Genomic DNA, 23,746 nt, shown 5'->3' with positions numbered 1-23,746 from the left:
ACACCAAATGATATGCTTTAAAGGGAAGGCTCATAAAAAATAAAGAAATAATTGGATTTGGATTCAAACCCTATTGTTTGATGGGCTTTGTTTGAAAGCCAAGTGATTGGATAGGGACTCGAATGATTTACTGACAATGGGTTATGATTGAAACCCGTATGCATGTCTTAGGGATATGGTATCCCAAGGTCCACTGGGCTTGACTCAAGATGCAATCGATTAAAAGTGATTTCCTAAGGCTAATTGATGTATGCCGAGTGACTTAGGCGAAAGATCATGATTAGATCTAAGCCGTCCGTCTATGGCAATGAAAAAATCATTTTTAAATCAAAAGTAAAAATGGTTTTAAAAAAACAAAAGAAAAGACAAAAGAAAAGAAAAAAGAAAATTCAAAACAAAGTTTTACTTTTAAAATGGGCCGGACTGGGCCTGGACTAAAATAGGAATGGATTTAAGGGGTAATTCCTAAATGAATCCACCATGGGCCTGACTAGGCCTCAACTGGACTTGATAACTTGATGTGGGAATTATAATGACTCCTAATGGGCCTAAAGATTATGCCTCAATCTGTGTAAAGGCAAACCTGATTTGGGGGTGGTCCAAATTGATTAGAATAGGATGGGCTTGGGGCATCAACTAAACAAAAAGTGATTTAAGGGTCGATCCCCTATATGGACCTTAGCAAAAGTAAATCTGATGGGCCTAATTGGGTCTCAATCAGTATAGGATCAAATCTGATTTGTAGATTGATTTTTAATGATTCGTGAATGAATCTATTAATGGGTCTGAGTAATCCTTAATGATCTAAAACTGATGTAGTCTTGAAATCTTATGGGCTTTAGTAAATTTCGTGAATTGGTCCGGTCGGGCCTTAGCAATTTATAATATATCCATGTGGAATCGATCAAAGAGAAATGTATTAGAACCCATTGATAGGCCTAATTGGGTCTCAATTGAATGGAGATAAATCTGGCTTAGGGATGAGATCTTATGTGCCACAGTATGGGTCCCAATAAGTCTGAATGGGGCTTGACCGAACCAAAACAAGTCTTTAAGGACTGCTCCCTAATGGATTATAAGAGAATCTCAAATGGGCCATGATGGGCCTTAATAATTTGTGATATCCTTAATTGAAATAGGCCAATCTTTGAGGTTCCGTTTGGTTGCAAGGGGAATTAAAGGGAAGGGAAGTGAAATTTTCATCCTTAAAAAAGGAACTTTTTTAATCATTACCCCATGTGACACCATGTGACAATATATCTAATTCTAAATCATTCCATATTTGGTTATTCAATTTCACTTTACTTTGCATTCATTTCCCTTTGGTTTAAAATGTAAAATAAATATTACATGTAAAATGTATCTTTATTAGATATGGTAAGAAATTTAAGTAGTTTATACAATCACATGGGTAATGATTACAAAAGTTTCCTTTTTAGGTTTGAAAATTTTCCCTTCCCTTCACTTTAATTCCCCTTGCAACCAAACGGAGCCTGAGTTCTTTAACAAAAATCTAAATGAATGAATATAAGCCATAACCTCCTACCAAATGCAATTCAAAGGTAACAGATTCGGATCTTAGGAAGAGACATTGGAATCAAATGCTACCTCATCAAAATGATTCTACCATTATGGATCCAAGATTGATTCAAAATATTAATATAATACGATTCGGATTTAAACAGCAAATAAGATTCATGGGGAAATCCATTGCAAGGGAGTAGGGATCATGGATATATAAGCATAGAGATGAGATTATGAATAATATCAAAAAAGATGGGATCCACAGTAGCATTTATAAATGGATGATCTATGTTTTGATTAAAAGGGATGGAGTTTACCGAACTCCATGTCATGGATTTATCATATTTGGAGAACACAAAGATATGATTTTGGATCTAGAGATGGAATCAAGATGTAATGGAACTTGAAATGAATTCATATCCAAAATATAAACCAGAAGATAAAAGAAGATTCAGGAATATCAACAGAGATTGGATCCAAACTCAATCATAAAGGGTAATCACAATAGAAGTCAGAGATAGGCATACTTGAATCCAACAATGTGTACAGGGATTGATCATACAAAAAGAAAAACAATAGAAATCACAGAGACACGTTTAAGAACCAAAAATTGTATAAGCATGCATCAGATTCAAAATAGATCAAGAAATTTAAAGAAGGAATGATGCTTACCTGGAATCAATTGGATTTGCAGAACCAGAGTTGCTCTCGATCAGTCTCTCCGTAGCACAGCGAGACGAACAGGGGTAGGGATTTATTACAGATCCAATACCAAAAAAATTACAAAAGGAATTTAAAAAGAATGAAACAGATCATGATCTCTGACTGGTGCGCCTGCGACGAACGTCCTCACTTCAACAGCCTTGATCTCCGGCGAAGAAATTGTCGATGATTTGATATAGATCTTCAAGGAACCACCATGGCAATCGCCTGGAACATCTCTAGAAATCCAGAACCGGAAGATTAGAAACCAAAATCTAAGCCTAATCCCTGATTTTCGCCCATTCTCCTTTCTTGCTAATCTTGAAACCCTAAATCTTCCCCCCCCCCCCCCCCCTTTTTTCCTTCTCTCTTCTCTCCCCTCCTTTCTCTCCGTTTCCCTCCCCCAGAACGAAGAAACCAAATCCCCAAAAAAAAAAAAACATGAGAGCCCTCTCGGTTCTGATTTCTTTTCTTTTATACTTTTTGCTTTTTTTTTTTTTTTTTTTTTTTATTAGCTTTTTTATTTTTACTTTCCTAAACTACCCTTCTAAATATCTAAAATTTGTTTGTTTTTCCTTTTTTTTTTCTATTTTTTACCGAATTACCCCTTCTTTTTTATTTTTTTACCAAACTACCCTTTTTTGGGTTTTTATCTATTAAAATTGGTTTGGGCTTCAAACGGTTTGGGCATGGACTGACTTGGCTTGGGCTGGTTAGGCTTTGGACTGGTTCCATTTTGTATTTAATTAACTTTTGATTCCATGGATTATTTAGCCCGTGAATATTGTTTGGGTTACCTCGGGTACTGGACTAGATTAAAAATGACCTAAATACCTCTAGGCCTTTTATGGCTTTTGAAATATCTTGCAAGCAAAATTTGGATGTCTACAGAATTATATTTACAAGAAATCGCTACTCGACATAAATACAACTATAGTGTACTCATAATTACAATCCCAAAAATATAATAATGTCAATTGTCAAAAGGGCCTCAAGCCCAAGATCTATTGTTCCCTATAGGCACATACCTCGCAGGCGCAGTCATCACCATGCTACTTCTCGCTGGGAGCACTCCAAACATCCAAACCATCAGAATACGGGTAAGGAAGGTCCACATCCGCCACATCCAACACACCTGCATCCACATCTAAGAGAGGACCCTCAAGGGATGAGCTTTATTAAGCCCAATACCCTTTGACTCACCCTATTTTACCATACATACCAACCTATGATCCACCTTTCATTTGGAATCTACCCTTCCAAGCACTACCACCTAAGTATCCATATCACCTCCTCGGCTCCTCCCCTCCATGTGTCATCCATGCACATGCCACCTAGGATGACATGTTCCAATCACATTTCATGCATTTTTTTTCTTTTCTTCTTCGTCCTTGTCTCCTATGATGACACATCATCAAGTGTTATTGTGGTGTGGGCCCCACATGGATGTGTGTGGAACTTGTCCTCATATGTTCCTAGCTGGTGTGGGACTTACCTAATACACCTATGCCCTTGGGACACCTAACCTATGGGTCTACCTAGGCCCAGTTGAGGTTTAAATCACTTCAAACTAAGTAATAAAGTGTCCTAGCCAAATAAGCGTTAAGTGGCTTATGCTAAAATTAGAAAAACCTAGGCCCCGCTCTCATTTCTCACATTTCAAGGAGAGAAAGAGGAAAACATGGAGAAGAAGAGAAGGAAGAAGAAAGGAAGGGAAGGAGCCACCATTGCTATCCCTCCATCCTCGTGAGCGTCCTCTTGGCTTCCTCCACTATTTCAAGCACTTGGGAGCTTAGCCAAATCAAGGGATGACATGTGAAGGGGAAGAAAGGAAGAGAAAGGGATAGAAGTAAGCTTAGAGAGGCCTTCCTCAGCTGCTCCATCCATCCCCTTGGTGAGCAATCCCTTTTCCCTCTCATTTTTATTGAATTCAACCTAGGTTTAAGACAATGGTTTGTGATTCTGAGTTCTAACCTTAGGGCTTTGTGAATCCATTGATTCGAATACTTAATTGGATGCTTGGAGCCCCAATTGCAAGCCCTAATTGCCCCCTTCTCAGCTCTATGACCAATCTCCATTGAACCATCCAAATTTGGGGATTTTTTGGTTTAGAACCCAAACTGTAGGACCTCAATTGGGATTGAATCCCATGATGCAATGCGACCTTAGGATGCTAAAAGGACTCCCGAAGTAACCCCCTTGACCTCCCATGAGCTTTGACCATCAACAACTCAAGCCATTGCTGAAAACAACAATTCTAGCTTGTGCGATCGATGGGAGCGGATGGCATGCCATTGACCGCACACCTACATCAAGAATGGAATCTTCTCAAGGTTTGAGCTCTAATTGCACAAATAGCAGACCCTGTGGACAATGGATCCCATCAACCGCCATCGACCGCACAATGCAAATTTGCAGTTGTTCTAGGGTTGAGCTTAGGGCTTGATCCCCGGACCAATCCTCGACTAATGTACACTTGAAACATGGCTCCCTAGGGTACCTACAACCTTTAGAAAGGACGTGCGGGTGTGTGAGAACTAAATGTTACATTTGAATCACCAAGGTTGCGACGACTTGGTGAGTGGGTTAGTTACTTGGACTTGTTTACGGAGTGTTTCCTAATTGTGCGTGTGTGCCATTACATGCATTGGATATGAATAATATGCCCAACATGATGATTTTTTTTTAACCCAAATATTATCTGGGACCTGGGGAAGCCCTTAAAACTTATTAAAAAATAATAGACTGTAAAAACGTACAAGGGGGGGGGAACGTTCCGCCTTACCCCAACCCAAAGGAGAAACTCTCTCATGAAAAACCAAAACCCAAGCCCTTACAACCATGAAAAAACCAACGAAACAAAAGAACATACCTAGTTCTGAGGATGGGCAAATCAGTTTTGTCTTCCCGAATAATACCTTGAAAATCCCCCAGGGGCTGACTCCCAAAATGGAAAACGTTGGAGCTAGCCGTTTCGCATACTAAGTTAGCAACCCAGTCTGATGCTCTATTACTCTCCGTGAAAACAAGGAGATAAGAGGCCGAGTTGAGCTGCAAAGAGCCATTATCTCCTGAAACCAGTACCACCCCCTCCATAAATTACACCTTTTAAGATTGATCATTCTTACAGTAGTAGCAGAATCTGAATTAACCATAAAGCCTGCAAAACCCAAGTTGGGGCACAACTCCAAACCATCCCGCAAAGCTCTAAGTTCAGCCACCGAGTTAGTGCATTCACTATGTACTCACTATGTATGCTAGTTTAGGTATTTAAAATCCTATTTGTATGTTAGCTTAAGGTTAGTTCTATTAGATTGCTTATCATGTTGAATGCTAGATGCCTAGGTTTGTATGCTACACTTAAATGCTATGTATGGAATGTGAATGCGGATGATGATTATGTGATGGACATGTGATGGGATATGAATGTGGATTATTGTTATATGGTGAATGTATGTGATGGGATCCAAGTGTTGTGAGTGGGTGTTGGACTCATGGTTGCCATGTGTTAATTAACTAAAAGCTCATGTAGAACTAGGCATTGGAAACGGGGTACGGTATTGTCACACTCCTATCCCGACAAGGGATAAAGTACAATATCAGGGTATGATTGGGGTGACACGTGTCATCCCACCTCACCACCAGGATCTCGATGCAGTGACCAACTCACAGTCATAAATCAATATTAAAATACAATAATACCAGAGCGCAAAAGACAAAGGAATATTACATTCCAAGATAGGTCAGAGTTTGCGGAAGCGTAAATGAAATAATTATAAGATGTTTATTGGCTAATGATAATAAGTAACATAATTACAAAATTCCTATGACTATCAAATAGCTACCAAAAAGGTAAAACATCAAAGTTTGTACCAAGCACAATGCTCTCAAAAATAACAAAACGGGAACGATCCCAAGTAACAGTACAACCCGTAGGCACAATCATCATAGGCAACCATCGCCATGATCCTCAGTCACGGTCTCTGGTTCCACAGTAATCATTTGCATCAAAATCTAAAAAGAATGTGTACATGGGGGTTAGCTCCACCGAGCTAGTGAGAGAGAAAAGGGGATGCACAATCACACAATCACAAATAGTCTATGGTGCATGCCATTATTAATTCATTTACCACCTACCACACAATGCTAAGTCAATGGGTATATGCTATTGCAATAACTCGGGAAGACACTGTGGATCCTTCCATTCTCACCACAATGCAACCTCAATTATTACTATGGAGCCCTCGTCGGTCGTAGTCATCACCACCTAGAGACAGACCCCGATAACCATTACTACCCCTGGCCTGGCCTCTCTAACTCTCCACAGCAAGGTGCTGGCTACCCAACACCTAAACCCCTGTTGGTAAGGGTCGTAGCATAGGGAACTGAGCCTAACCACAGATATACTACATGAATCCTATCGTGTTGAGAGTTACATTCGGGTGTGTCAACGTTCCATTCCATCTAACACCCAGGTACCAGCACAACACGGCGCATACAGGCTAGAATGAGATGTAATATACAATTCCACGTAATCCAGGGGTTCCGGTGCCAGTACTTCCTGGTACTGTAACCCAACACAAATCCATATTATCCTAATCAATCATCATCATCATCGAATAAGAATAAATGCAAATATGCAATCATGTTTGAATGATAATGTCATAATATAATTCATAAATGCATGAATAAGCAATAGTAAACAAGCTCAACAGTCACCCAAACCCACTCACCAATTACTTCAAATAGAATTTGTATAAGCGCAACCATTCTCGCTCAAAATCACTCCATTGCACATATGTTGGCGCCTATGGAAGTGAATAAGAGTGTGAGAGAGTGTAGGGGAGGCCTCATAGAGAAACCTCATAGTTTACATAAGTTATAAGCCTTGAAAACTACGTCGGAGGCAACGTCGGACTCAGCAGAGATCTGCCTCCAACCTTGAGTCCGACCTTCACTGCAGGCTCTGGCCACATCGGAGGCAACGTCGGACTCAGCAGGCTTGCCTCTGACCTTGAGTCCGACCTTCACTGCAGGCTCTGGCCACATCAGAGGCAACATCGGACTCAGCAGGCTTGCCTCCGAACTTGAGTCCGACCTTCCCTACTGGCTCAGGCCACATCGGAAGCAACGTCAGACTCAGCAGGCTTGCCTCCGACCTTGAGTCCGACCTTCCCTGCAGGCTCAGGCCACATCGGAGGCAACGTCGAACTCAACAGGCTTGCCTCCGACCTTGAGTCCGACCTTCCTTGTAGGCTCAGGCCACATCGGAGGCAACATCGGACTCACGCAGAGCTCTGCCTCCGATGCAACCCAGGTGCAATTTTTAAGGTCCTTAACAGCCCAGATTTGCCCCATTTGGTTCTTTAAGTTCCAAGGGACTAGGGAGGGGGTGTCTTATAGTCTATTAAGGTCTTAGAAGCACCCATCATCAAATGATTGAGGGATTTAAAGAATCAAATGCTCAAAATCCAGATTTGGGGCTTCCTTTGGTGGTTGAAACTCTAGAATCAAAATTGGTTTAGTAGGAGGTTAAAATAAAGGTCTTTATAGGACTGAAATACATTAATGGAGTCCCAAAAACACAGCTTAGGCTAAGCCATTTGGTTCCAAGAGGAAACCCAAACTCAAGACTGAAATTAGGTGAGCCATTTAAGCTAAAAAAGAAGGACATGGGGGGCCTTCCAAGCTCAACCGAAAAGAGAAAAGAGATGGGAGAGAGGCAAGAGTGTTCTTGGCCTACCTGATTTGAGGTACACAAGAGGTCCTCCTTGTAGATCCAAACTTAAGCAGCCGATCCCACCTTCTTCTCCTTCATCTCCTTCTTCTCCTCCTTGCTAACTCCTCTCTTCAAAGCTCTCCTCTTCTTTCACGATTAGGTTAGGAAAGAAAATGAGAAAGACTAAGGAATAGCCCTAGCTCTTATATCTATAGATGTGCCTTACTAAGGCCTGTTTGTCTAGGGCCTCTTAGCTATAAGTCTAGGGCTTGTTTAGGTTGGGTAGTTTAAATGTCCACTTAGGTGTTGTTTGGGTAGGGTCTCTTAATGAACCACAAACATATTACCCATCTAAACTCATTACCCACCTAAACTCAATTAAACACCATTAAGATACAACTTGGGCCCAATGAGCTTCATTTTTGAATAAAGATTGGGTCTTGTTTGGCTAAGGTCTTTTAATGTCTAAAGTACATTAACCTATTTCAAGCATGACTTAGGCCCAAGGGCCCACTTAAGAGGTCACCAAAATAGAAGGGAGGCTAGGGTAGTAGTCAAACATGATAAGGCACCAACAACATCCTCGATAAAGGGAATGTGGGTCCCACATAAGGTCTCACTCAAAATAGCCACGACAACAGCATCGGATGTAGGGTCAGATGCACATAGGACCCTGCATCCTATACAATAGAAAGAGCAGATAAAGTATCAAAAAGGTCCGGGCTTGGGCCCACACCTCAAGGACTTCGAGAGGAAGTAAACAAGCAATAAAATAGGTTTGGTAACCTACCCTTTGACCATCATGGTGAAACGCTCACAGGCAAACAAGGCAGCACAGTCTACTCACCACAAGGATAAATAATAAACAAATAGGCTCTCGGGTGCGGGTGTAACAGGTATGGCCAGATTTCCATGACTATATTCGCCGTACTCAATGTTGTATTTGCCTTTGATATAACTATTACATTAGAGCTGAAAACAGGTTTGTGATCGGTCGACTGTGACTTCGATATCGCATTTGTTGTAGTATTGGTATTTGAGTGTATAAGCTAGAGGGGATGAGAGGATAGCCGGGCAATCGGTATTTTGGCACTATGGACTCGACCTCTAGCATATGCGCGAGTATACACCCTCATGTATATAGATGTATGTTGGTTAGGATGGTATTATACCTAGTGCTACAACCCTTGCCGATAGGGAGTAAGGTGTCAGACTACCCACGTGTGCGGCCCGTCGAGAAGTTCAGGTGTCGATCGTATTTTCAGACCGAACGTCAGGACGGGGTTTGTAAAGGGGTTTGCAGACAATATCATGAGGACTTCGATACCACAGGCTTCCATCGTAACTCGGGTTTGACATCGTTGGACTCTGTTGTTCTCGGGACCAAGGATGCTACCTAAGAGTTGTAGTAATACTAGACCCAGCCTTAGATGTGATGTTAGGTGGATAATAAAACAAACTCATACATGCATCATCATTATTGTGCATTCATGAATTGTTGTGTATGCTTGCATGGTCTAATCGCTTATTGGACTTAATAAAGCTCATCCCTCGAGGGTCCTCTCTTTTTAGATGTGGATGCAGGTGTGTTGGATGTGGCGGATGTGGACCTTCCTTACCCGTATTCTGATGATATGGATGTTTGATATGCTCCCGACAAGGAGTAGCATGGTGATGACTGTGTCTGCGAGGCATGTGCCTATAGGGAACAGTAGATCTTGGGCTCGAGGCCCTTTTGACAATTGACATTATTATATTATTGGGATTGTAATTATGAGTACACTATAGTTATATTTATGTTGAGTATCGATTTCTTGAAAATATTAAGTACAGTTGTTTAAACAATGTAATGTCCGAATAAACTGTAATCTAATTTATAAATATAGCACAGTAGCTTTCGCACTCTGACAGTATGCTTATTATATTATATTGCTTTGGTAACTTTAATTACCTTTATGTATTGTGGGACTTTGGCTACTGCATCTGTGATCCAGGTGTTGGTGTAGGGTATTGGCGTGCATCCTAGTTACACTGCCTAATCATACAGGGTGGGGTATGATATCTAACTTTCTCTGTTTCAAGACCTTGGAATCGTTTGTGAAGAAGAAGATTGTTTCTGTTTCAAGAACTTGGAATTGCAGTCATCAAGGTTTACAACTTTACATAGACGATGGTTCATAAATCCAAACCCCTTATGCTTATCATTTCCCGCTCTCTTTTTTTTAATACAACAATCCATTCTTATCCAGATGTCTCCAATCTCACTCATAAGCTCCTATCTCTCTTGAAGCAGTATAGTTCATCCAAATCATTGAAACAAGTCCACTCTCAGATGCTCATCAATTCCATAAAAAAACCCAATTTCCTCCTCTCCAAACTGGTCGATCTCAAAGATTTTACCTATGCTTCGCTCCTCTTCTCTCAAACACCAGAACCCAATGACTTCTCTTACAATGTCATGATTCATGGTCTAACCAACACATGGCACAAATTCTCTCTCACACTTGAATTTTATCACCAAATGAAGTTCTCAGGCCAAAAACCAAATAATTTCACCTACCCATTTCTTCTAATCTCTTGTCCAAACCTCCTGTCGTTAGACCAAGGTAGGAGGGCCCATTCGTTGATTTTTAAAACTGCGATGGACTCTGATTGCCACACTAGACACTCGTTGATCACTATGTATGCAAGGTACGGTGAGTTGGATGATGTGCGAAAGGTGTTCGATGAAATTACTAATAAGGACTTGGTTTCTTGTAATTCAATGATATCTAGGTACTCTAAGATGGGTTTTGCTACAGAGGCAGTGAGTTTGTATAGGAGAATGAGGTTGGCAGGTTTTGACCCAGATGAAATGACTCCAGTAAGCGTTCTAGGAGCATGCGGGGACTTGGGAGACTTGAGTTTGGGAAGATGGGTTGAAGGGCTTGTGGAGGATCAAACAATTGAGTTGAATTCTTTTGCGGGCTCCTCGTTGATTGATATGTATGGGAAATGTGGGGATCTTGATTCAGCAAGGAAAGTTTTCAATAAAATGTTGAAGAAAGATATTGTTACGTGGAATGCCATGATAACAGGGCAAGTATTCTTTAATTGGATTTTCCTATTACTAAAAAATTTTCAGTTTTCTATGCTCTTTGGTTGAAAGTTCTTCCCCCCCCCCCCACCCTCAACTAAAAAAAATAAATAAACACTGCAAGGTAAAGACTTATTAATTGTAAGTATTAATTATCTATACGTTGTACCAATTATTTACTTCACCAGATCCAAACAGATATGCACAAAATGGAGCATTAGATGAAGCAATCAGGTTATTCCATTAAAAGAGGGCAGCAAGTGTGGACCCTGATAAGATCACATTGATTGGAGTTCTATCAGCCTGTGCCTCCATACGGGCCCATGATGTTGGGAAGTGGGTAGATGCATATGCATCACAAAAAGGTATAAAACATGATATCTATGTTGGTACAGGCCTAATAGATATGTATGCCAAGTGTGGGAGCCTAGCCCATGCACGTAGAATCTTTGGAGAGATGCCCCGAAAAAATGTGGTCTCTTGGAATGCCATTATCTCTGCCCTTGTTGTTCATGGACATGCCCTAGAGGCAATATCACTATTTAAGAGAATGGCAGAGGAAGGTGGAGATGTACATCAAAATGACATCACAGTATAGTCGATCTTTTGGCACGTGCTGGATATTTAAATGAAGCATGGGAGTTCATTGAAAAGATGCCTGAAAAGCCTGATGCAATCGTATTAGGGACACTCCTTGCTACCTATCGGAATTTTGCAAATGTCGAGGTTGGTGAACGTGTAATGCTCCTGCTTTTGGAGTTGGAGCCTTCAAATTCTGGAAACTACATTATCTCATCAAAGATATTTGCAAATTCAAAGAGGTGGGATGATTCAACAAGAATGAGAGGACTGATGATGGAGAGGGGTGTCACTAAAACTCCTAGTTGCAGTTGGATTGAGATCGAGAATAAAATTCATGAATTTCATGCAAGTGAGGGTTTGTATCTTAATTCAAGAGAAATTTACTGTGTTATTGACTTGTTAACTGAGGAGATGAAGATGGAGGGATACTCTCCAAAAATTGATTTTGTTTAGAGAGGAGGTGGAAATGTTTTCTTTGCTTCAACCAAGTCCACAAAGACAAAGCAACGTTGTTGCAATTGGGTATTTTATCAGAATTATTAACTAATCTGACCTCCTTGAAATTTCATCTGCATGGTATTATGGGATGAGGGAATGGTTCATTTCATTTACAAACCGTGCATCATCCACAGTACATCAATCTGGATAGCTAGATACCCTTATTGCCATATGGAAGGTATAAGTTATTCTTGTGTCTTATAAATATGTCCCTTTTAATTTTCTTAGTATTTTGCTTATCCTTTTACTGTTAAGTTTGTTTGCTTGTATGGGTTTCAGGTTATTACAAGCCATCTCGAGAGTTAAGTTAGCCCACCACCTAAATGGTTTGAATTTCTACATAATAGGTAAAGACTGAAGGACAAAAGATTTATGCCATTGCACATTATAGTTATTGTAGTGGCTTGTTGTCTTGTGTCTAATTTTTTAACCATTAATTTCAGGTAATATATCATAATTTGAATGGATTGCCAGAAATTACTCCATGCAAGTCTCGTGCTTGTGGGGAAAGTTGCAACTGTTGGTCTTAATTGGTGATTGCTATATTTTAATCTTGAGAAGGGAAAGGTTTCTGCTATGAAGAGTTTACTTGTCGGCTCATAAGATTAATTGCAAGTATTCTGTTGCACACTTGGGCTATAGTCAACAAAATTGCATTAGCAAAAATGTTAGCAAGTGTCTAGGAAGTTAGTAAGTCAGATTGGTTAAGGTCTCCGATGTTGTGAGGGCAGATTGCTTATGCATAAAAAAATGAAACTTGCTACCGCTACGACAAATTAAGACTGTGAGGAACTGATCAAAATGCATCATTAATGTCCAGAATGTACCTGAAGAGTGAATGGAGAAATTGAGGGTCACCAAACAATGCTCATTTGACCATTGTTGGTCTTGATTGATCTCAGAAAGGAGGCAGAAACAGGGGCAATATTGTCGGAAAGCTGCTTCATGAATGACGCATCTTGCTGTTTGGGTTGCTTTTGATGTTGTAGGGGGACATCTCCGAAGAATACTCAATTGACAATTGTTGGTCTTGATTGAGCTCAAAGAGAAGAAAGGAACATTGATTTTAACTCCAAGACCAGAAGTAGAAGATGACCCTCTTGACATTCCCTGTTTCCTTAGATGTGCTTCACCTTTTATAAGAATCCACTCTAACAATATCATGGAAACCATCTAATTTTTCTCGTCAAAGTAAAAATACTCTTGCATTTCTTGGAGTAGATGGCTCAATGAAATCGAATGATCTAGTTTGATCTGTTGAGATAAAATTTGACAGAGAGGCTTCTACTCTTAAAGGATATGGATACTGAAAGCAGTTTGGAGGGGGGGTTGAGTTGTGCAAAAACAACAGAACACAAACTGTATGAAAGAAGGGAATGAGCCTTGAAGCTACAGGTGTCTTGGAAGTATCTGACATGAGAACCATTGTACTGGAAGTAGAAGAAGGGCGAGGGAAGGTAAAATGGGATCTATTGTCAAAAGATCCCCTAGTATTTTGATGGTCAATCATGTGACCTGAAAATGCCAGTTTCTTGTATCTATATATTTATGATTCATATGGATTATTTGCTTCACTCATTCATTTAATATTTACTTCTGTGATTTTCTATTGGGTTTCTATTTGTTTAGTTTCAGAATATGATCTTTCTGTAAACATAAGATAGCATCTAGGTAATTGATGGCAGTTCAAGATTCCAAATGATATTTGAACCTTCATAGCTGAAATACATATCCTGTTTCTACCAACAGACAGAAAACAATAGAAGAGCAAGGAAGAATTAAGGAAAAAAAAAAAGAAGATGAAGAAAAAAGAGCCTATGCTTTGGTCTTCAATGATCGACCACCCAGTATAATAGGCAATGGGTTACTGTGGTTGAAGAGGTGGTTGTTCTCAGGGTTTGCAACCGCCCCTGTGATCGCCCAAGGTCAAACTCAAATTCCTCAAGTCTTCATCTTCCCTATTTCGTGCCATTTGATTTCCAAAGCTCCGAGAGCCCGAGGGGGGAAACATCCTAGAGTCTCCTAAGGTGTTAGTGACCTAAATAGCATGTTTAGAAAGTATTAATGGTTGTCGATAACTCCCATCAAAACCTTTCAAAAGCCTACTTAGACATCCTCGAAGTAAGCAAGGTCACCAGGGTAAATTCAATTCTAATATTGCTAGCAAAACACATCAACAAGGTTTGGGCCTACTTTCGAGGACCTTCCTCTCTGATTGGGTCAAAGGTTTCTTCATAAGAAATGTAGCACTTTAAATCTAGTTTACAACTCATTTTGAATCGAGTAGATTGATTATGTATTAACCAAGTTATGGCTAAACAGTGGGCATAGGTCGGCTGATTATCAACAGTCCTGGGAAGTGGCGGTTGCAAGGGCGGTTTTACGTAAGGTATGATATGCAACATGATGCACAAATAATTTCACAACAAACACGCCAATCCCAAACAAGGGTTAGTAACTGTGGGCACTAGTTGATCAAGTTCTAGGTTGGCCCATACATCGAGGATCGCATATTGGCGAGGCAAGCCCGAGATGAGGTCATAAATAACTAGGCCGGCTAAGAACAAGGCCAACAAAGTGCCGGTTCAGTTCTCAAACAATATTACAGTTAGTGTGTCGTGACCTGCCATGGCTCCCCATGGACATTCTCATTCTTTGGGAAGGAACTTATCAGCCAGTTCAGGTGGCTATGTGAAAATTATGTATCTTACTATAATACTAATAAGTGATAATATATTTAGTTTAATATATTATGTTAAACTAAATACTCCCTTTCTTGGTAATATTATAATATAACTATATAAGTAATGTAAAGAAATATTTAAATTTATGAATATATACATTACGCATAGACATACTATAATGTGTAACATATAGTATTGGTTTATGTATCGCTCGCTCTAACAATTGACTCTTTCGGCAATCGACCGTATATTCCATTGATGAAGCAGCAAAAAAGAAAGTTGTTTGAATCAGTAAATATTAGTTACTAAGTTGTTATATTAAATATAATAAATAAAGAGATAAGTACCAGTTCCCTATGCACACATAGTTCTTCACATATATATGAAAAGAGATTTGGTCATAATAACAACTTAATTATATTATTATTATATGTGAAAAATATTTTTTTTTGGTAATAATGTGTGAAAAATATAGAACATGTTATATTAGGAAATATAACTAATAGTTTATATTATATACTTATGCTAGTCTAGTATAACTGATCCGATTGTTGGAATTAATATTTATATTACTTGAATAAATATTAATAGTTATCTATAAGTAATTACTAGTTATGTATCTGGGCAATGTTTGTTTGCCCAAAGTAAAGACCTGTGCCTAGAGAAATCAGGACGGAAGTTCAAGAAGAAAAGGGGATGGATTATGTCATCAAGAAAGATGGAACTCTTAGATTTGGTGACCGGCTTTGTGTGCCAAACAAACCTGACTTAAAGTAAGAAATTTTAGATGAGGCCCATAGTATGCCTTATACAGTTCACCCAGGAAGTACCAAGATGTATCAAGACTTGAAGACCACGTAATGGTGGAACAACATGAAGAGAGAAATTGCTCACTATGTAGAGAAGTGCCTAACTTGCCAACAAGTTAAGGCAGAACATCAGACGCCATCTAGGTTGCTGCAACCACTATCTATTCCAGAATGGAAATAGAAGCACATTAGCATGGATTTTGTTACAGGACTACCGAGGAAATCTAAAAGTCATGAATCGATATGGGTTATAGTTGACAGACTGACCAAGTCAGCTCACTTTCTGGCAGTTCGGATGACTTATGACATGGACAAGTTTGTCCTACTTTACATTGGTGTGATTGTCATATTGCACGGCATACCAGTATCCATCGTGTTAGATAGGGATCCCCGATTTACTTTCAGATTTTGTCAGAGTCTGCAGAAAGCTATGGGCACAAAACTGAGTTTCAGTACCACTTATCACCCTTAGACAGGTGGGCAATCTAAGAGGACTATCCAGATTCTCGAGGATATGTTGAGGACATGTGTACTCGATTTACAGGGAAGCTGGGAATGACATCTACCACTAGTAGAGTTTGCCTATAATAATAGTTACCAGGCTACAATTGGTATAGCACCATTTGAGGCACTCTACGGTAGGAAATGCAAGTCACCCTTGTACTAGGATGAAGTAGGTGAACGGAGCATACTGGGACCAGAAATAATTCAAAAAACCTGTGAGAAGATAGCCCTGATTCATGAACGGATTTGAGTTGCACAGAGCAGACAGAAGAGCTATGCAGACAACAGGAGGAAGGACCTTGAATTTGAGAAAGGTGACATGGTGTTTCTTCGTGTCCCATAAAAGGTGTGATGAGGTTTGGAAAGAAGAGAAAGTTAAGCCTCAAGTACATTCGACTGTTTGAGATTCTAGAGCGAGTCAGTAACTTGGCTTATAGGCTGGCTCTCCCACCTGCCATGAAGAACATCCACAACACCTTCCATGTATCAATGCTGAAGAAATATGTTCATGATCCTTCATACACACTGAACTACAAACCACTCGACCTAAAGGTGGACATGACCTAGGAAGAGAAGCCAGTTCAGATTTTAGATCGGAAGGATCAAGTGCTTCGCAATCGATCGATACCCCTAGTCAAGGTGCTTTGGAGAAATCATGCCATTGAATAAGCATCTTGGGAACGGGAGGAAGATATGCGAGCTAAATACCCTGAGATATTTACAAATTGAGGTACACTTGAATTTCCTACTCATTCCTAAAGTTAAAGTTTCAAAACACCGTTAATAAATTGTCTTGTTCCTCTCTGGTAATCTAGGAGAATGTGGACCCACACCCCACTAGTCCAGGATCGAAACCAAAAGGTTAGAACACCTATTTATATCTATTAGAATCCCAACAATGCTTTCCTAGAAGAATAAATTAGCGACATATTAAATTACTTTTAAGAGAGTAGTACCATCAAATTTCGAGGTCGAAATTTAAGTAAGGTGGGGAGGATGTGAAACCCCAGATTTCAGAAACCCTAAGTCTCAACCTTATGGGTAAAATAGTAATTTGATCCCAAGGGTATATGGTATGTGTCTAATGGGGCCCGCTATAGTGTATGGGCACTAGATTGGGCCAGCCTAGTATGGGATAGGTTAAAGGGCTTGATTTAACGCGTTCCATCAGCTTTCTAAGCTTTTGGCGTATTGGTCAAGTACCTAACATTTGGTATTAAACCTGGGCACCAGGTCAAGGGTTTGAGTCACGGAAAGGGCTACCTAGGAGAAGGGCTACCTGGAGTAGAGTGAAAGCCGTCAAGAAAGGGCTACCTACCGCCAGGCAAAAACCTTGGAGCAGAGTGAAGCTGCTTGGAATGGGCTACCTATTGCCAGAGTGAAAGCTACCTAGAGTGAGAGCCGCAGAGGACGACGACTGCTGAAGCGTGGTGGTCTGTTATGTGTCTAATGGGGCCCACTATAGTGTATGGGCACTAGATTGGGCCAGCCTAGTATGGGATAGGTTAAAGGGCTTGATTTAATGCGTTCCATCAACTTCAGAGCTTTTGGCGTATTGGTCAAGTACCTAACACTATAATGGTAATTATGCTATATAATTAATTAGAGTTTATTATTTTAGTCATTAAATGTGTTTTAATGCAAAAAGTAACGTTTTATAAAATTATAGGTTTTTATATACATACATGTAATCATACCTTACTAGTTTGGAGTTGCTTGATTGTGGTAGGTACAAGGTTCAAATCTTGTGTACATCAAATTTAGTATAATTTTTTCATACTTTTGATTTTTTACCTAAATTGATGAGAGATAAAGAGTTTGACCAGCTTGATGGAAGAGGATGTTATGGGCCCCACCTTATCAAAACTGGCATGGTGCAAAGATAAAAAAAAAAAAAAAAAAAAAAAAAAAGGAAAGTAGAGATATGCTAGGATTCTAAGATTAGATAAAAAAAAAAAAAAAAACAAACAAAAAGGAAATCTCACGAATTCTAAGTTAGAGAAAGACTAGGATTTTAGGATGAGATATTAATCAAAAATAAAATAAATAATAAAATAAAACAAAAGGAGAGGACATCTTGAATTAAGAAGATAGAGATAGACTAGGAATCCGAGAGAGAATGTGAGAACCTCTGAGAGGGAAGGAAAGAGAGTCATCTCAAGAGATAAGAAGAGAGAGAGAGAGAGAGAGAGAGAGAGATAGACAAGAGAGAGTAACCGTTAAAGGGGGACTCCAAGGGAAACCCCAAATCTAGATCGTGGAAGCAAGGAAAGAAAGGGAGAGAAATAAAAGAAAAGAAGATAGAAGAAGTGAAAGCTTAGAGAATTCAAGTAAATTTGGGGTTGCACAAACGAAGAGTAAGTTCTTCTAAACCTAATTTAGTTTATGCCAAGAGTAAGAGATTATAGACTTTGATGAGAGATTAATTTTATAGGATCATATTCTAAGGCCTTGTGTTGCATCTTTAGCAAGGATAATAGCCTTTAGGAGCCTGTGATTCTTGATATTTTCCTGCACAGATTTTTCTGTGCACCATTTTTGTAAAAATCAAAGTTCTTAAACGGCTTAGGATTAGGATTTTAAATTTATATGGTTACAAAATAGACTGATAAAACTTCCTATGCATGCATTTTAAGATACTAATTCATTTTGGAAGTGCATTTATTTTGGAATTACATTGAGGTCAATGTAATTCTGTCTAGTACACTTGTCTATCCTTATGACTAATTTTCGAGTGACCTGTGGGCCAAATCCGAAGATGACCCCTTATGATGAAACGTGGCCCTATCCATCAAGTTTCACCCATAAAAAGACCCGATTGAATTGATTTCTATAATATGGACAAATTATATTTTTACTTCTCTGTATTCAATCCTGAGTGCAGGTTTTGTTACAGTTTTGAATCCAGATTGCGCTCAATTTTTTAGTAGACTTAGAGACCTTAAATTAGGTTTATGTCTTCTGATGATTTGTGTATTTATGAGTATAGTTTAACATATAAAAAACTGAGAGCCATTCAAAATTTTAACGATTGATAGCATTTTTAGTGCACAAAGGTCATTCTATTTAGTAGAAAAAATTACTGTCAGTACCCTAGTTTAGGCTTGGATTTGAAGGGCCTTAGAGGCTTATTTTGGAGATGAGTCCTTCGTATGATTTGTGGTATTTTAAATCTAGTTTAATAGTATATAATTTTTATACCTAGTGGATGTCTATGTTAAAAGTTATGGCATTAGGAAGTGACTATGCACACAATGGAACAGAATCTAAAAAGATTAATATGATGTGATAGGTGAGCTAGGGACTATACATTATACGGGAGATAAACTAAAGACTTGGTAAGAGAGTAATTCTATTCAAGTACCAAGGTGAGTATAATCATAGATTTTACATGGATTGATATACCTCTTATACTATATTATGTGAGTATAATCATAGATTTTACATGGATTGATATACCTCTTATACTATGTTATGTGAGTGAACCATTTTTCTCTTATATTTCATATGCTTTTGGATTATTTATGATGTTTACAAGTATTGGATTTTTGTTTCATGCTTTATTATGAGTGACATGCCATGTATATATCATAAGTTTTGAATTATATGAATGTGATGAAATACCATGACAACATATGTTAGAAGCTCATTAAGAATATAATGAAAGAATTAGACATAAGGTCTCAGAACCAGACATTTAGAATTTAGAACTAGAACCCAGACTACACCCCTTTCCAGTAGGGGTTAGGTGCTGGATGAGAACACCAGAATAGAATTGAGGATAAGACCTCCCACCGGAAAGCACATTGTCCTCTAGAACCAGAATCAAATCTAAACCTCCCACAAGAGAGCGTACTTGATTCCAGACCCGGTCCGATCAGTCGGGGTATAAGAGAAATGACTCCCGATGGTATTCAGCCGAGTAATGCAAAAAATAGTAGCCGTCAGATCAACGATCGTGTTCCTTACCTTTACTAGATGTACACATGCAGTAGAACTAAACAGACTTGCATTAATGTACTTAGTTTTGACCATAGGTCATTCATTGTTTGTATGTGTAAGTTGTATCTATTAATGCATGCATTATCTATGCTTTGTCTCACTGGGCTGCCGAGCTCACCTCTTTAATTTTTAGACACAGATGATGGAACATGTTAGTGCACAAACTGTACAGGTGATCAGGAGCAACAGGATGGCGATTATGATGCTTGATAGACTTGAAGATTTGAATAATGGATACTAGGATATTTTATTAATTGAATTTGGATTTAATGGTTGGATGTAGCACAAATTTGACTTGGATACTGTTTATTTTCTTTTATGTTAGCTCTTATGCTTGTGGGATGAACATATAATGATTATTTAGTTTCACCACCAGATATGGATGAAGACACATTTTTATTCTGAATTTGATGATACGTTGCCCAATAATCTTCCACGTAGTTAGAAAAGGTGGCATGCTTGCATGCTAATGAAATAAAAAAAAATTCAGCCGACTTTTAGACACATGCTAAATTAAGAAATCGATCGTAAGATCACTGCCCCCGAGGGTTGTACTCATACCCTTATCCCGGGTTTGGGTCGTCACATGTTTCACCAAGGGTCAGTCGTGTGCCAACACACCGGGCCCAGGGTTACACCACGAGGTGTAAGTAATGGGGTTAAACCATGCGTTGTTGGATGACCAACAGTGTGTAAAAGTGTATGCAAATCATGATGCAAGTTAGTGCATAGAAGTTAGCATCCAAAAGCATACAATGAAAGAAAAAGCATGTTTTAACAGTTCAACATATATGCCAAGTATATCAAAAGTTTGACCTATTTTACACAAGTAAAAGTAGTCCCTAGTGGAGTCGTCATTGTGAGGACAATGACATGACGGGGGATTGTCACATGTCCTCCACCTCATCCCTCCTTGGGGGGAAAGAGAAAGGTGAATTTAATGTAGAAGTTGCCACCTAGAGGAGGGTCTAGGACCCGGAATTGTAAATGTATGACTCTCATGAAGGCGCCCTTTTGGGGACAAATGGTCTATTGGTCTGGGTACGGGTCAAGTTACGGTTTGAAAAAGGTATTAGGCACCCCGTTCTGCCCGGACTTGCTGATCTATCTATTACTATACAAGGTAGGGTTATTACATGCTTTTGGGGAGAAAGTAAAGTACATGAAGACTATAAAAATTAAGGTTCAAGGCAAGGGGGAGAAGCACATACCCGGAGATCTAGCTGCAAAACAAGGGTTAGTATACAGAGAAGTAAACTAAAAGACATTCAAAGCCTATATGATCTAAGCATGATTAACACTAATTTAAGTATAGTAGAACTATGGCTACATGAAGGAATAATTGAAATTGGTATGCATGACATAGAGAAAAAAAAGGGACATGATAACTAAACGTGCGTGAAGTGACAATGAGCATACGAGTTAGAGTTAGGGATACATGTGAATATGCATGGCATGTAAATGTGTAGAATTCATGACATAAATGCGGTATGGGGAGTCTTAAACTACAGGGGATGGGGATCACCGCCTACCATTCTTATTTCCCTATCCAACATCATACCCCTCCCCTAGCGGGCCGAATACCATGTCCTCAGCCCCACAGCCTTATATGCCTTACCCTGCCCTTCCCCCCCCCCTTTGCCACCACTTGATACCCAGACACTGGTGCCACACATCATGTTACACCAGATTTGCAGGCCCTCTCCTCTTATGATGCTTATTCAGGTACCGATCAGATCCATATTGGAAACGGTAAGGGTCTTCCTATCACACACATTGGTACCTCTTCTCTCCCTTTTTCTAATGGTTCCCTGCATTTATCTAATGTTCTTTATGTTCCTAATATGCAAAAAATCTCTTCTTTCTGTTCAGCGCTTTACCCAAGATAATAATGTGTTTTTTGAGTTTCACCCCTCTTTTTTCTCTGTGAAGGATCTGAAAACCAGTCGTACTCTTCTTTTCGGTCCGAGTAGTGGTGGTCTCTACCAGCTTCCCGTAGCACATCATGTGCCATCTGCTAATATTGCTGAGCGTACTTCCTTGGACAGGTGGCATCGTCGACTTGGGCATCCCCATGAACGTGTTTTGTGTAGCATTATTAGTAGTAGTTCTTTGCCTATTTTATCTTCTAAGATTAATTCCCTCTGTACGGCTTGTCAACTTGGCAAGTCTAGTAGACTCAGATTGAAAATTTTGGATTTTCATCGTTCTTCACCTTTGGATGTAATTTTTACGGACATTTGGGGGCCTTCTCATTTTATATTTGTTTATGGTTTTCGCTACTTTCTAATTTTTGTTGGTGACTATACTCGTTATATTTGGTACTATCCCTTGGTAAATCATTCAGAGGCGTTTGATGTTTTTCGGCATTTTCAAGCGCTAGTAGAGCACCAGTTTTGTATAAGAATTAAGCCCATACAATCTGATTGGCGTGGTGAATTTAGATCTCTTTCAAAAAATTTTGCAAATCTTGGAATCCAACATAGGGTTTTTGTCCTCACACCCATGAGCAGCAAGGCACTGTGGAACGTCGCCATAGACATATAGTTGAGACAGGGTTGGCCTTGCTTGCCCAAGCATCGGTTCCTCAACAGTATTGTCATTTTGCGTTTGAGACGGCAGTTTATCTAATTAATTGTATGCCGCCCATGTTACTGGAGGTAAATCTTCCTTTGAACTAGTCTTTCACCATGCTTCTAATTATCAATTTTTACGCATCTTTGGTTGCTTATGCTTTCCTTTTCTCAGGCCATATAATTCACATAAAATGGACTTTCATTCCACACCCTATGTATTTTTGGGATACAGTCCCTCTCATTCTGGCTATCAGTGTATGGACATTGCCACTAACAAGATTTACATTGTCAGGCATGTTCGCTTTAATGAGTCCTCATTTCCTTTCTCACGGTCTATGCCCTCTCTTAGGGCCTATTCCCACCATCCTGCCCTCATCCCCATGGGCATTGGTACCTACTAGGCATCACTTAAGGAGCACACTTGCCTGCATTCCGGCAAGACCCACACCTTCCCCCTACACCAACCTCGCCTGATCCCACCTCACCCACTATACCTTCACCGGGCTCTACTACCCCTACTCTAACTTCGGCCTCTCCTTCCCCCGTCCCTTCCCCATCCCTATGGCCCAAACCAAGACGCGGTCCTTGTTGGACTTATATGCTCAAACCCAACCCATCTAGCCCCAGACCAACACTACCATCATAGTCGACCCTATTGAACCTACCTCTTACACCCATGCCAAAGGTAGCCCTGAATGGCGGCGGCAATGGCTGACAAGTTTAACGCCTTGGTTTGTAATGGGACATGGTCTCTAGTTCCTCCTAATCCCAAATTTAATGTTGTTGGCTATAAGTGGGTGTACAGGATTAAAAGAAAGGTGGATGGCTCCATTGAGCGCTACAAAGCTCGCCTCTTGGCTAAAGGTTTCACCAATAACAAGGCATTGATTACAATGAGACGTTTAGTCATATGGTCAAACCAACAACCGTTCGAACAGTTCTTTCCCTGGCTGTTTCCAAGGGGTGGCCTATGCGCCAACTTGATGTTCACAATGCTTTTCTCCATGGTGCACTCAATGAGGAGGTCTACATGGTTCAACCACAGGGTTTTGAGGATCCTAATCATTCTA

General features: G+C 39.7%; 1 protein-coding gene and 1 pseudogene across 1 annotated transcript in view; both read left to right on the top strand.

The window, feature by feature from the left end:
* The first annotated feature begins 10,105 nt into the window (after positions 1–10,105).
* Positions 10,106–13,032, top strand: LOC122662079 (annotated as a pseudogene).
* A 23-nt stretch (positions 13,033–13,055) lies between these two features.
* The window catches only part of LOC122662078 (30S ribosomal protein S16-2, chloroplastic/mitochondrial), a 47,610-nt gene continuing 36,919 nt past the window's right edge, over positions 13,056–23,746 (top strand). The window contains exon 1 of the mRNA XM_043857637.1: positions 13,056–13,065. The gene's annotated coding sequence lies outside the window, so the exon portion shown is untranslated. The remainder of the gene's footprint in view (positions 13,066–23,746) is intronic.

The sequence above is a fragment of the Telopea speciosissima genome, chromosome 5, assembly GCF_018873765.1.
Source record: "Telopea speciosissima isolate NSW1024214 ecotype Mountain lineage chromosome 5, Tspe_v1, whole genome shotgun sequence".
Taxonomy (NCBI): Eukaryota; Viridiplantae; Streptophyta; class Magnoliopsida; order Proteales; family Proteaceae; genus Telopea; species Telopea speciosissima.
This window is presented reverse-complemented; position numbering and strand designations above follow the sequence as displayed.